At 35.1% G+C, this 12,165-nt stretch overlaps 1 long non-coding RNA gene and 1 other non-coding gene across 3 annotated transcripts; one reads left to right on the top strand and one right to left on the bottom strand.

Annotated features, from left to right (window-relative positions):
- The first annotated feature begins 3,294 nt into the window (after nt 1-3,294).
- On the top strand, nt 3,295-4,522 carry LOC149134170 (uncharacterized). 2 transcript variants are annotated; one of them, XR_016243147.1, is made up of 2 exons: nt 3,295-4,035; nt 4,257-4,522. It is a non-coding gene; the product is annotated as an uncharacterized LOC149134170 (long non-coding RNA). The 2 variants fall into 2 exon arrangements; XR_016243146.1 differs by having other exon boundaries at nt 3,295-3,812.
- Trnak-uuu (transfer RNA lysine (anticodon UUU)) lies at nt 3,480-3,566 on the bottom strand. Its single transcript is given in 2 exon segments — nt 3,480-3,515; nt 3,530-3,566. It is a non-coding gene; the product is annotated as a tRNA-Lys (tRNA).
- Nucleotides 4,523-12,165: the final 7,643 nt, after the last annotated feature.

Genomic DNA, 12,165 nt, shown 5'->3' on the forward strand with positions numbered 1-12,165 from the left:
GAAACAACAGGAACCATGGGTTTTTGGTCTCAAACAAGGCTCAGACTGTCGATACTTTTGTGGAACGGTGTGTAGTAACGCCGTGCGCATGCGTAGTCTCACGCATGCGTGGAATTAAACAAGCAAGCTTTCCCGCTTAATTCTATCTCTTTCTCGGTCGGCCGGCCATGAGCATGGACGTGTCAAGCAGTGCCTCCAACATTCCAACTCTGGAGACAGTCTCTTTACGTGTTTAGCTGTCTCTCTTCATCTTTCGGACTTACACTCGACAGCTCGCTTACATCTACATAACAACGTCCCAACAACTATGCTCACACACACAGAAGTTGTAACAACAAGAGCTAAAGATGTATATATTTACCACCTGAATAAATGTTGTTTAAGTTGATAGTCTGGAGTTCAGCGTTCCGTTATATATTTCTTAATTTTATAGAGGAAAGTCAGGTATACATCTAATGATGTATAACCAACTTTCCTATAGGTGTAACGAGAACAGTCTGATCCCAATTATTGGGAGAGAATGTGAAAATGGTTCAGTAATTCATTCAGATGAGCGACCCGCTTATAATAATTTAAATGCCATAGGTTATCACCATCTGGCAGTGAACGATCAACGACATTATGTGGATTCAGTGACTGGAGCACACACAATTTGGAATTAAAGTTGACTGCGAGGCATTAACAGCTTGTTACCATTACAACTGCACATTGTGTTGTGTTCCATTCGCATGTGTTGATTCTTCACAAGGAGATTTACTCTACCTGTACATTTTGTTTTGATAAAAATTTATATCTATCAATTAGAATTTTATTATAGATATTCTTCGCCAATTGTCTTAATATTTTACATATTTTTCATATATAGCAAAAGTTATTTGCGATATTTATGCAGTTTCTTAGCATTATGAAGGTGAATGGAATATGTGAACTTAGTACAGATAATTTGACATTATCTATGAATTCAGCATGCAAAAACATATGATACAGGTATTCTTTTTCTTGGGGCAAATTCTTCGTTGACCAGTGTTATTCTTATCGTAGTTTACAAATCCAAGCATGAAAACGTTACTCAACTTTGAAGTTTTGGAGACAGACGTCCCCTTTCACACACACACATACACACACACCCACACATATATTAATGATGTACACATAAATTTTAAAAAATAATAAAAACACAATCAATGAAGAGACAAAAGAAACAGTAAAATGATACATGTTGATTTTATTAGTTATTTCTGTTTATTTAGAAACATACAATGAAGAGGTCATTTCACAGACGTTAAACTATAAATTTCATAGGGTACAACCTTAAAGTTGAACCGCTCCGCTAAACACAGAAAATTTTTGTCTCGTTATTGGCTATAAATACACAGTTTTTTCGATTTTTAAACCTCTGTAACATTTCCTCCAAATTTTCTCTCCACAACATCATATTTTCATAGGAATTAGACTGGAAAATTTTATTATATCGGCCTTTGCCTTTCCCTTGGAAAAAATCGGTAGCGTGGAAAGGGAAGGCTGGTGTGCACGAGCGACTGCTGGTCTTCTGTAAACAACCTTGCCCACGCTTGTGCCACGGAGGGTGCAATTCCATGGTCATTTATGACCGAAGAGGGTCTTTAGCCTTTGTGTGTGTGTGTGTACGACGGACTTCTCTCAGTTTCCGTCTACCAAATCCACGCACAAGGCTTTGGTCGCCCAAGACTACAGTAAAAGATACTTTCTCCGGAACCGTGTGGTTGGGAAGCAAATTTCTTACCACACAACCTCGCCTGCGGTTATATGTTGAGCAAAAATTACTTTTGAGAACTATTCTTCTTTTTCCTTTCTGGAATCTGTTGAATGTATATTTTTCTATAAAATGAAAATTTCTACTGATACCAGCATAATTTGAAGAAAAAAATAATAAATAACCAGAGGTGAATTTGCTGGTATGTGTGTTTAGTATGCTATAGGCCTGGAAATTTTCATTTTGTTAAAAGTTTTTACTTAACAAATTCTGGTCTTCTGTAAACAACCTTGCCCACGCTTGTGCCACGGAGGGTGCAATTCCATGGTCATTTATGACCGAAGAGGGTCTTTAGCCTTTGTGTGTGTGTGTGTACGACGGACTTCTCTCAGTTTCCGTCTACCAAATCCACGCACAAGGCTTTGGTCGCCCAAGACTACAGTAAAAGATACTTTCTCCGGAACCGTGTGGTTGGGAAGCAAATTTCTTACCACACAACCTCGCCTGCGGTTATATGTTGAGCAAAAATTACTTTTGAGAACTATTCTTCTTTTTCCTTTCTGGAATCTGTTGAATGTATATTTTTCTATAAAATGAAAATTTCTACTGATACCAGCATAATTTGAAGAAAAAAATAATAAATAACCAGAGGTGAATTTGCTGGTATGTGTGTTTAGTATGCTATAGGCCTGGAAATTTTCATTTTGTTAAAAGTTTTTACTTAACAAATTCCAGAAGGTAAAGGATGGAATTGTACTCAAAAGTTTTTTTTTTTTTTTTTTTCAACGGTAAGAAACTTGCTTCCCAACCACATTATTCCGGGTTCCGTGACACTTCGGGCAAGTGTCTTCTACCATAGCTTCAGGCCGGCCAAAGCCTTATGAATGGATTTGGTTGGCGGAAACAGAAAGAAGCCAGTCATGTGTGTGTGTGTGTGTCATCACTTGCTTGTTGGTGTGTTTACGTCTCCACAACTTCGTTATGGGGAAACAAAGTTGGAGTGGAGGGCACATATATGTAATGTGGAAAAGTGTAGAGACGCGTAGCTTTAGTGTTAGGGTATTTGACTCACGATCAAAAGTTCGTTTGTTCGATTCCTGGCGGCGCGCTGAGTCCTTCAACAAGACACTTTATAGCAAGTTACTGCACTCCACTCAGCTGGCAAAAATGAATTGTACCTAAATTCAGAAGGCCAGCCTTGCCACATTTTGTATCTTCCTGAAAATTACGTTAATGGTATGTGTGTCAGTTGTACGCTCAGCGACTGACATTATTTTCTCGAGCAGGTTGTTCCACTGATCGGATCAACTGGAACACTCATCGTTGTAACCGACGGAGTGTCATTTTTCTTCCTTTTTTTTTTTTTTTTTAGTCGAAAAATAATGTATCATTGTCTGGATTCAATAAAGAGAATCACAACTCAATGGATGCTATTGATACATATATAATAACAATTTATTTGCATATTTAGTAGCAATTTATTTGCATATAGAATTAGCGTTAAAACGTTAATTATAAATATTTATGCAGTGAAAGAGAAAAGACGTTCACTATGACTTAATTAGAGTTTTCAAACTAGGGGAGACAACTCTTCCTATGTTCCGGAATGGATTCTTTATATTTACTATCCTGCACATATAGTATAATCTTATTAGTTTCGTCAGAAAACAATTGTTTGAATAAGACTCGTATACGAAATCTTTATCCAATAAAGATAGAAATAAAAAAAAAAATTTAAAAAGTTCTCCGCCCACAGAGGGACTCGAACCCGCGACCCTCAGATGTCATGAGAGGACTTAAAAGTCTGATGCTCTACCGACTGAGCTATGCGGGCGAACTGAAAAAAATTGTCAATTTTGTGGTTTTCAATATTATTACTGCTGCTGTAATTGTATGTACTATTGAAGTGTAATTTGTTGTTTCAGCTTTTTACATTCTGAAATCGAATCCCTAGAAGTTATGTTGTTATATTTACTTTATATTTTCCTAAACTCGATAAAATGATCTGCAAACTTTTTGGTTCTGTACCTACGTAAGAAAGTATTATTACTGACAAGAATGAAATGCCGAAACAGAATCGGTAGGGCGATTATTAAATACTTTGCGGAGTTTATACTCTTAACTTTAATCTCATCGCAGTTCACTTTGCTTTTCATTCTTCAGGAGTTACTAAAATAAAATAGAGGTCAAGAACTAGAGACGATTTAATCGGCTGATCCACTCTCCGTGGTCTTTTCCTGGTCCTTTGCCTGTGCTGATGAGTAAGCTGAAATAGAATGATTAAAATGCATAACGGAATTTAGGTTCGAGTGATCTTTGCATTCCGTCATCCAAGTACTTTCATTATGTTTGTCGAACAGTGGAGTTATTTTTTTAATGCGAAGAGTTTTTTTCTTTTTATATTTTGATTTACATTTAAAATGTGTTGCTAATATATCGGACAAAATACTTAACGGCATTTCTTCCGGTTTTACGTTCTCTACTCAAATAACACCGAGCTTAGCTTTGCTTTTTATCCTTTCAGAGTCAATAAAGTACCAGTCTAGTACAAGGATCGAAGGTATCAGCCAATTCTTCCCCTCCTTATGCCAAAATCAGAAACCTAATGGGGCGTGCAGGCAGAATCGTTAGAGCAGAGGTGGAGAGACTTTTTAGTGCAGCGGGCAAAAATTTACAAAGAAAAAGGTCCGCGGGCGGATCACAAGTTCTAACTCTTATATCTGTGTAGATATTGTATATATCTATGTATGATTCGATGTGTATTAATAAAGATAAGTTTAACACATTAAATTAACGCGTAACATCTTCATTAACGCTACCACTGAATTTAGAACATTTATATTACTTATGAGGTTTCTCTATATTTCAGCTAGAGTGTAGCTGGGTCTCAAGGGAGTGGTACAAACCTAGCAGTATGTGTTTTTTAGTGAAAACAAAATTTCCATTCAAATGGCAGTTACTGGACGAGTTTCTGTTCGAGTCTAACTCTTTTAAGTCGTAGTGGAAACGCTACCTATGTCGCAAATAGGCATACGAATATTGCATAAATTTTATAATTGAAAAATTTACTATTTTGTACATAAGAGTATATCAGCCTGTAAGCGAAATAAAATGGGTTTCCCCACCCCTACGTTAGAGCATCAAACAAAATGCTTAACTGTTTTTCTTTTGACTCATTACCTTATGAATTCAAATTCTGCTGGGGTCAACTTTGCCTCTGATCCCAGAGTCAATAAAATAAAGTAGCAGTCAAGTACCGGACTCAATATAATCGACTTAGTCCCTCCTCTCAGATCCTTGGTTTGGTTTTGTGCCAAGACTGAAAAGAATTATAATTATGGAAAACGTCGCTGTCAGAATTGTTTGAGCATCAGAACAAATGCCTTGCATTCTGAGTTCAAATCCCAGTCAGGTCAACTTTGTGTTTCATCCCAAGATCCATAAATTAAAGTACCAGTCAAGTACTGAGATCAATGGTATTGACTAACCCAACCTTCTTTTTCTTCTTGTTGAACTGAGTTCAAATCGTGTTGAGGTCAACATTGCCTTTCATTTTTTTTCATAAGCATTAAAAATAAAGAGCCAGTCACCAACTGAAGTTGATGGTGTCAGTTACATCCCTCTGCTGGCCTTGATTTGGAAAGCATTGTTCATTTTGTGTGGTTGAATTACAATCAGTTCTCTGTTTAGTCTCTAAGGAGGGTATCATCATCATCATCATCCCCTTCTTCTTCTACTTCCTTTTCTACCTCTTTTTCTTCTTACTTCTCTTTTCTTTCTCCTCTACTTCCTCTTCTTCCACTTCCACCTCCTTCTCCCCTCTTCCCCTCCCCCCTTTATCCTCTTCCTCTTTTTATTATCATTTTAACATTCACTTTTCCATGCTTGTATAGTTCCAATGAAATTTGTGGAGGTAGGTTTTCTATGACCAGGTGCCCTTTCTGTTGCCAACCCTCACCTGCTTCCAAGTAAGGTAATATTTTTCCATAGCCAGATATGTTTTCCATCAAACAACATCACTTGTATGACAGTGATGCTCATTGATAACCCTCATGTTTATCAGGGGCACACACTAATGAATGTGCACACACACACAAACACACATATATACAGATATTGTGGCTGTTTTGTAAGAAGCCAGCTTGCCAACCCACATGGTTCTTAGTTCAGTTCCATTACATGGTACCTTAGGCAAGGGTCTTCTAATATAGTCTCAGGTCAATGAAAGCTTTATGAGTAAATTTGGTAGAACCACTCACAAGGACAAGGCTTTGGTCAGCCCAAGACTATTGCCCAAAGTGCCATGCAGTGGGACTGAACCCAGAACCATGTGGTTGAGAAGCAAGCTTCTTACCACACAGCCACATTTGCACCTATACATATATATATAGTTGGAATTTACAAAAAAAAAACAAACAAAACAAAAGACGAAGACAGGTGTGTAAACCACAATCAGATGTATTAGTTTAATGCTTAGGAAGTGAGAAAGTCTTTTACATTTCAAGCCTACGCTCTTCAACACAAAGGAACACAGAAATAAACAGAGAGACAAAATAAAAAAGGTTTCGTGGCTAGAGATCAATCATGGCGAATATATATATATAAAGTATAAATGAGTAAGAAAGAGGTACAGGTGTCAATTCATCATGTCTGTTTCAAGCAACTCCTTTAATTGATTAATGAAAACATTATATCATTGCAAAGAAACCATTTTCATCAGATGACTGCATGAACTTCAAACATAAATGACAATTTGACTTATTTAACATAGTCACAACCCCACAGAGACAAAATATTTACACTGATTCTGCTGCTATTCAGTTGGCACAATGAATCTACCAAATAGTTTATATCGTGTCAGAACAAATAGAATTTAGAAGACAGTAGAGTTTATAGTAGGAGGAAGGAATATTTGAAACCAGTGACCCAGTTACCTATACTTCAAAACGATATATGGTATATCCTGTTAAGAACATAGTAGAATACAATATAAAGTTCGTCCACCTTCAGATTTCACCCTGTGCTATCCAGTAGAAGTATTAGACATACTTCCAGGCTTGTGTTTGGGCATCTGTCATGTATGAATAGATAATTGAAAAACTTTGAGGTCAACAAGAAGGAGTACAGTTGGACATTTATTTTTCAATCACTACAATTGTTTCTACGCAACGTAGTTCTCCAGGCATGCGGGTACTTTATTATGCAACCGTCTCCCTGCACTATGAGATCTTGTTGTGTTTCCTCATGTGATGTGTAAATATTGTCTCCTTAAGTTCAAATTTTCAGCTTCTCTGTCGTGGCCTGAATTTAGTTGTAGCCATTGAGTTTATCAGGTTTGTTGTTGCTGAAGGACCATTGGCAAACTGCTTTGAATGTGTAGATGTAATGGGATGGTGATTCTGCTACTGTTAAAGTGGTTGCCATTTTAAAGGGATTGGTATTTGATTTCTTTATACTGTTGATTTGTTCTTCATGGTTGGTTACACATGCAATTGTCCTTAGCTGACCTTTAAGAGTTGGCCTATACATACACACGCATGGTCGTTCACATATACATCCATATACATACTAACGCTCGGACACATACACACATATATATGCATTTGTATGTGTGTGTGTGTGTGTGCCTGTGTGTCTGTGTGTCTGTATCTGTGCCTGTGTCTGTGTTTGTCGCCCACCACTGTTTGACAACCAGTGCTGGTGTGTTTATGCCCCCATAACTTAGCAGTTCAGCAAAAGTGACTGACAGAATAAGTACAGGGATTTTTTAAAAAATAAATACTGTAGTCAATTCATTCAAATAAAAATTCTTCAAGGTGGTGCCCCAGTACGGCTGCAGCCTGTACATATATATATATATATATATATATATATATATTGCTTGGTGACACAACAATTATGATGATGAAATAATGAAATATGCATATATATTTACTAATACACATATGGTATTCAACATATGTATATTATGAAATCTACGTGTGTTAAATAATTTAATTGTTGAAACACTATTGTTTGTTTCTTTAGAAAGTTTAGTGTCATTCATATTTGCTTTATATTCTATTATGTACTTTTTTATTATTTAACAAGCCTCAATTTGCATTGTGCATATTGTTGTGTTCTTTTGAGTTTTTGACAAATGTAAAGAACCATCAAATCATTTGTACAATATTTTGTTCTGGAGAAGAAAGGCAAAAAAAGGAAAAAGAAAATAATGAACTAAATGATGTCACCTTTCCATGATACAAATAATATGTACATCCTTTTTTTAATATATCCCTATTTCAAGGTGGTGAGCAGAATTGTTAGCACACCAGGCAAAATGTTTAGTGGCACTTTGTCTGTCTTTATGTTCTGAGTTCAAATTCCACTGAGGTCAACTTTATCTTTCAAAATTGATAGAATAAATGCCAGTTGAGTTCTGAGGTTGATTTAATTGACTTAGACCCTACCCCAAAACTGCTGGCCTTGTGCCAGAATTTGAAACCAATATATCCTTATATCACATCAAGAAATATACTGAGGTCAGTGCTGAAAAATGCCAACATACTGCCCACTGCTCTACCAAAGTAATAATTTTAGGAAAACTCTTGTGAACAATGTAGCGTGTAGCAAGTCACAAATCTATTTTAATTCCCTACTGAAGCAAATTCAACATCATGAGCAAACAAAATCTTTTAACAACTGCTTCATCCATTTCTAAACCAGTCTTGTCAAATGCAATTACTAAATTTCTACATAAAAATGAGTTGAAAAAATACTGAGACTGCTAGATATGAAAATAGAATATCAGTTAATTACTTTATTTAAAACTAGCAAAAATACCCGGCTTTGCCCGGGTTAAAGAGAATAATGAAATCTAAAAACGCTGTCTAGACTACGCAACCCTCAACTGTTAGTAGCTACGATACCATATTTCTACCTTAATAACTCTCCAATCCATGCCAGCATGGAACATAGACATTAAGTGGAATGCTAGAAGAAAGTTTTCAACTCATATCTATATAAAGTAAATACACGTAATTCAGAAACACGTTTTGTGTATTTTATTTCGTAACCAAACAAATAGGTACAGATTATAAATAATGAAAGGCCAATTTTGGTGATTCATTTGACAGAGGTAGTAGAGAGACAATGCGATGATAAATCTGAGGTTGGATCTTGAAAGTTTGGATGAATGCTGCCTCAGTTAAATCTCTTGTGGTTCCAAATGATGTCATCTGTAGTACAGCGTCATATTGTCTAATTTTGTTTTGCAAATGTTAGGAATCTTGGTCAGTTGATGATAACAGTTTCTTCAATAGCTCTGGAGGTTGGGGATTGTGGAATTGTTGGGAATGTTTTTAACTTTGGTGTTATATGTATTGCTTGAATTTCTTTGACATATGAAATATATGTATTTTCACTGGGTTTGTAAAAGAGAGTTGTGTAGTTCTTGAGTTTTAGGGATTCACACAGACACACAGACAGACACACATTCTCATCTTTATATATAGAGATATGTATACACACACACACGCACCCAAACACACGTATATATATGTATATCAATATAAATATATGAAAGTCAATGAAGTTTCGTAAAAGAAGGTGATCATGTACATACTTTCTTGCTGTTGTGATTATAACACCTCGTTGTAAACAATGTTCCTTGTTTTCCCTTGTGGAGCATATGCAAATAGGTTTTTTTGCTGCCCACTCTTGAGCAGCCAACATACAGTTGTCCATGTGAGAAGCAGGGCTCTTCCAAGAGAAGACCAGCTACAGACAGTGCTCATCTGTTATGTTCGGGTTAAAATTTCATCAGCATCAAAAATATATGAATTTTCATGGGAGTTATGGCCGTTATGCATAGAATATAATTTCCAAATTGCAGACAAAATTTACAATCGATAAATGTCTTAGAACAACCAGTCTCTCATCTGGGAAGGTCTTGAAATCAATGTTACCAACTGGGGACTATGTGTGTCGCAGTGATAATAAAAAGACTCAAAGGAGGTCTGCAACGAAATAATTTTACTCAACACTTTGCAAGTGAATCAGTGGAGGCAAAGATGCGTCTCATTTACTTGACAATTTATGCACCACATTGCAGAAATCACAATGTAAGTATATCTGAAAGGGTAGTCTTACACTATTGTACCGTTGAATTACAAATAATGCTCATCTGTTATGATAGGGTTAAAATTTCATCAACATCAAAAATATATGAATTTTCATGGGAGTTATGGCCGTTATGCATAGAATATAATTTCCAAATTTCATAATGATCCATTCAGTACTTTTGACATAGTTTTGGATAAGAAAACAAATGACTAATGTGTGTGTTTGTGTGCATGTGTATGTGTGTGATGGGTGTATATATGTATAGATATCTGTATGCATGTATATATATGTATATATGTGTACATATTACATGTACATCTATATATATATATACATCTACACATATGTATACATATACATGTATACATATAGATCTATATCTATATATATCTATACATATACGTGTACATATACATCTATATGTATACATATACATCTCTCTCTCTCTCTCTCTCTCTTTCTCTCTTTCTCTCTTTCTTTATCTCTTTCTCTCTCTCTTTCTCTCTCTCTTTCTCTCTCTCTCTGAAAGTATCTGTCATTACAGTATCGAAATGTGATTGTTTCAGTTAGTGGAATAGTTTCATTTTTAAAGTGAAAGTATTTGACATGAGTGTTTTTGTTTCACTTTTGACACGTAATACTTAAATAGTGGAGGAGATATTATGTTGCCGTGGGCTCGAACTCTGCAAGAAGTTAAAAAAATTTTTTGACTAAAACACAACTGGAACCCTAAGTAAGGCATGTGTATAATTTGAATGAAATTGGTTGCGTAGTTCTCGAGTTTTAGGGATTCACACACACACACAGACAGACAGACAAACAGACAGACAGACAAACAGACAGACAGCCAGACACACACACATTCTCATTTTTATATATATAGATGAAACATAAACATTAATCTTTTGCCAGTTTATCTCAATAAACATCTAACATATCCTCTAACTCTTTAAATCCTTTGGTATTTCCTGCAAGGTTTACCTTCATTCTGGGTCAGGTATGTGGTCTCATTTGTGTTAATTTTACTTAAATTTTGAAGTGATTAACATCTGAACTTTTTGTAAAAGCAGAGAATAAAATTTTGAAATCTAATATTTTTTTTCCTTCTTCAGCTTTTATCTTCTTCTTGAGCATCAGTAGTTATTTTTCTCTGAAACTTGTAACCAAAATAAGGGTTAGGAATTAATAGTTCCTTGGTATTAGAGTTAACATCAAGAGGATCTGCTCTGTTTCTGTACAGCACAACACTAAGATATTGGTTTCAAATTGAGGCACAAGACCAGCAACTTTGAGGGAACGGGTAATCTGGCAGTAGTATAATACTACCATTGGATAGCAATGGGTCAAATATAAAGGTGAAGCAGCTTTATACTGTACTCTACTACATTCTTAATGGAATATAACCTAATTATATAAATGTATAGTTTTAGGGAAAAGAACCAATGTGCATGAACTCATCGATGAAAATCCACTGTCACATATAGAAAAATTAATAAGTAAAATAATATAATACAAAGTAAGTATCATAAGATAATGATAATAAACTTACTACTAATTAATTTAGTGTTAAAGATCAATTGAATTAAACAAAGGTAAAATGATACTTATTGCTACACTGTTTAAACTTAATTTTAATTTTTAATAAACTGAATTTAATTGAGTTTTTACCAGTAAATTTGGATTTTTATCCCTAATAATATTATTATATATATATATATATATATATGTATATATATATATATATATATATATATATATATATATATATATATATATATATATATATATATATATATATATTATAAGATATATATATATATATATATATATATATATATATATATATATTATATATATATACGTGTGTGTGTTTGTGAGCTGTCTAAGAGTCCATAAGTCAGGAAAAAACACGCTTGTATATCTGCCTGTAAAATGGGTGTATCAATTGATGTGTACAGTATTATATATTCATTACAACTGATCTTACCAATTGGGGTTCAAAGGAGTGTTAGGTAACAGTCCGGTTATGTAACCATTCACTCATCAGAGGTAACTGTTATGGAATGAAATATGGCAACTGCTCTCCAGAGAGCAGTCACCATATTTTGCCATAATTTCATTCCATAATGGCTACCTCTGATGAGCTCTAGGTTACATAATCAGACTGTTACCTAACACTCCATTACTCCCCTAGTGTGAAACCAATTGGTAAGATCAGCTTTAATTGATATATAATACTGTACGCTTTGATTAATGTGTGAGTGTGTGTGTGTGTGTGCGTGCGCACATGTGTAGTGAACCCTGGCGGTCACATTAGGAAGCAAAAT

Source organism: Octopus bimaculoides, chromosome 9 (genome assembly GCF_046866305.1).
Source record: "Octopus bimaculoides isolate indiv1 chromosome 9, ASM4686630v1, whole genome shotgun sequence".
Lineage (NCBI taxonomy): Eukaryota > Metazoa > Mollusca > Cephalopoda > Octopoda > Octopodidae > Octopus > Octopus bimaculoides.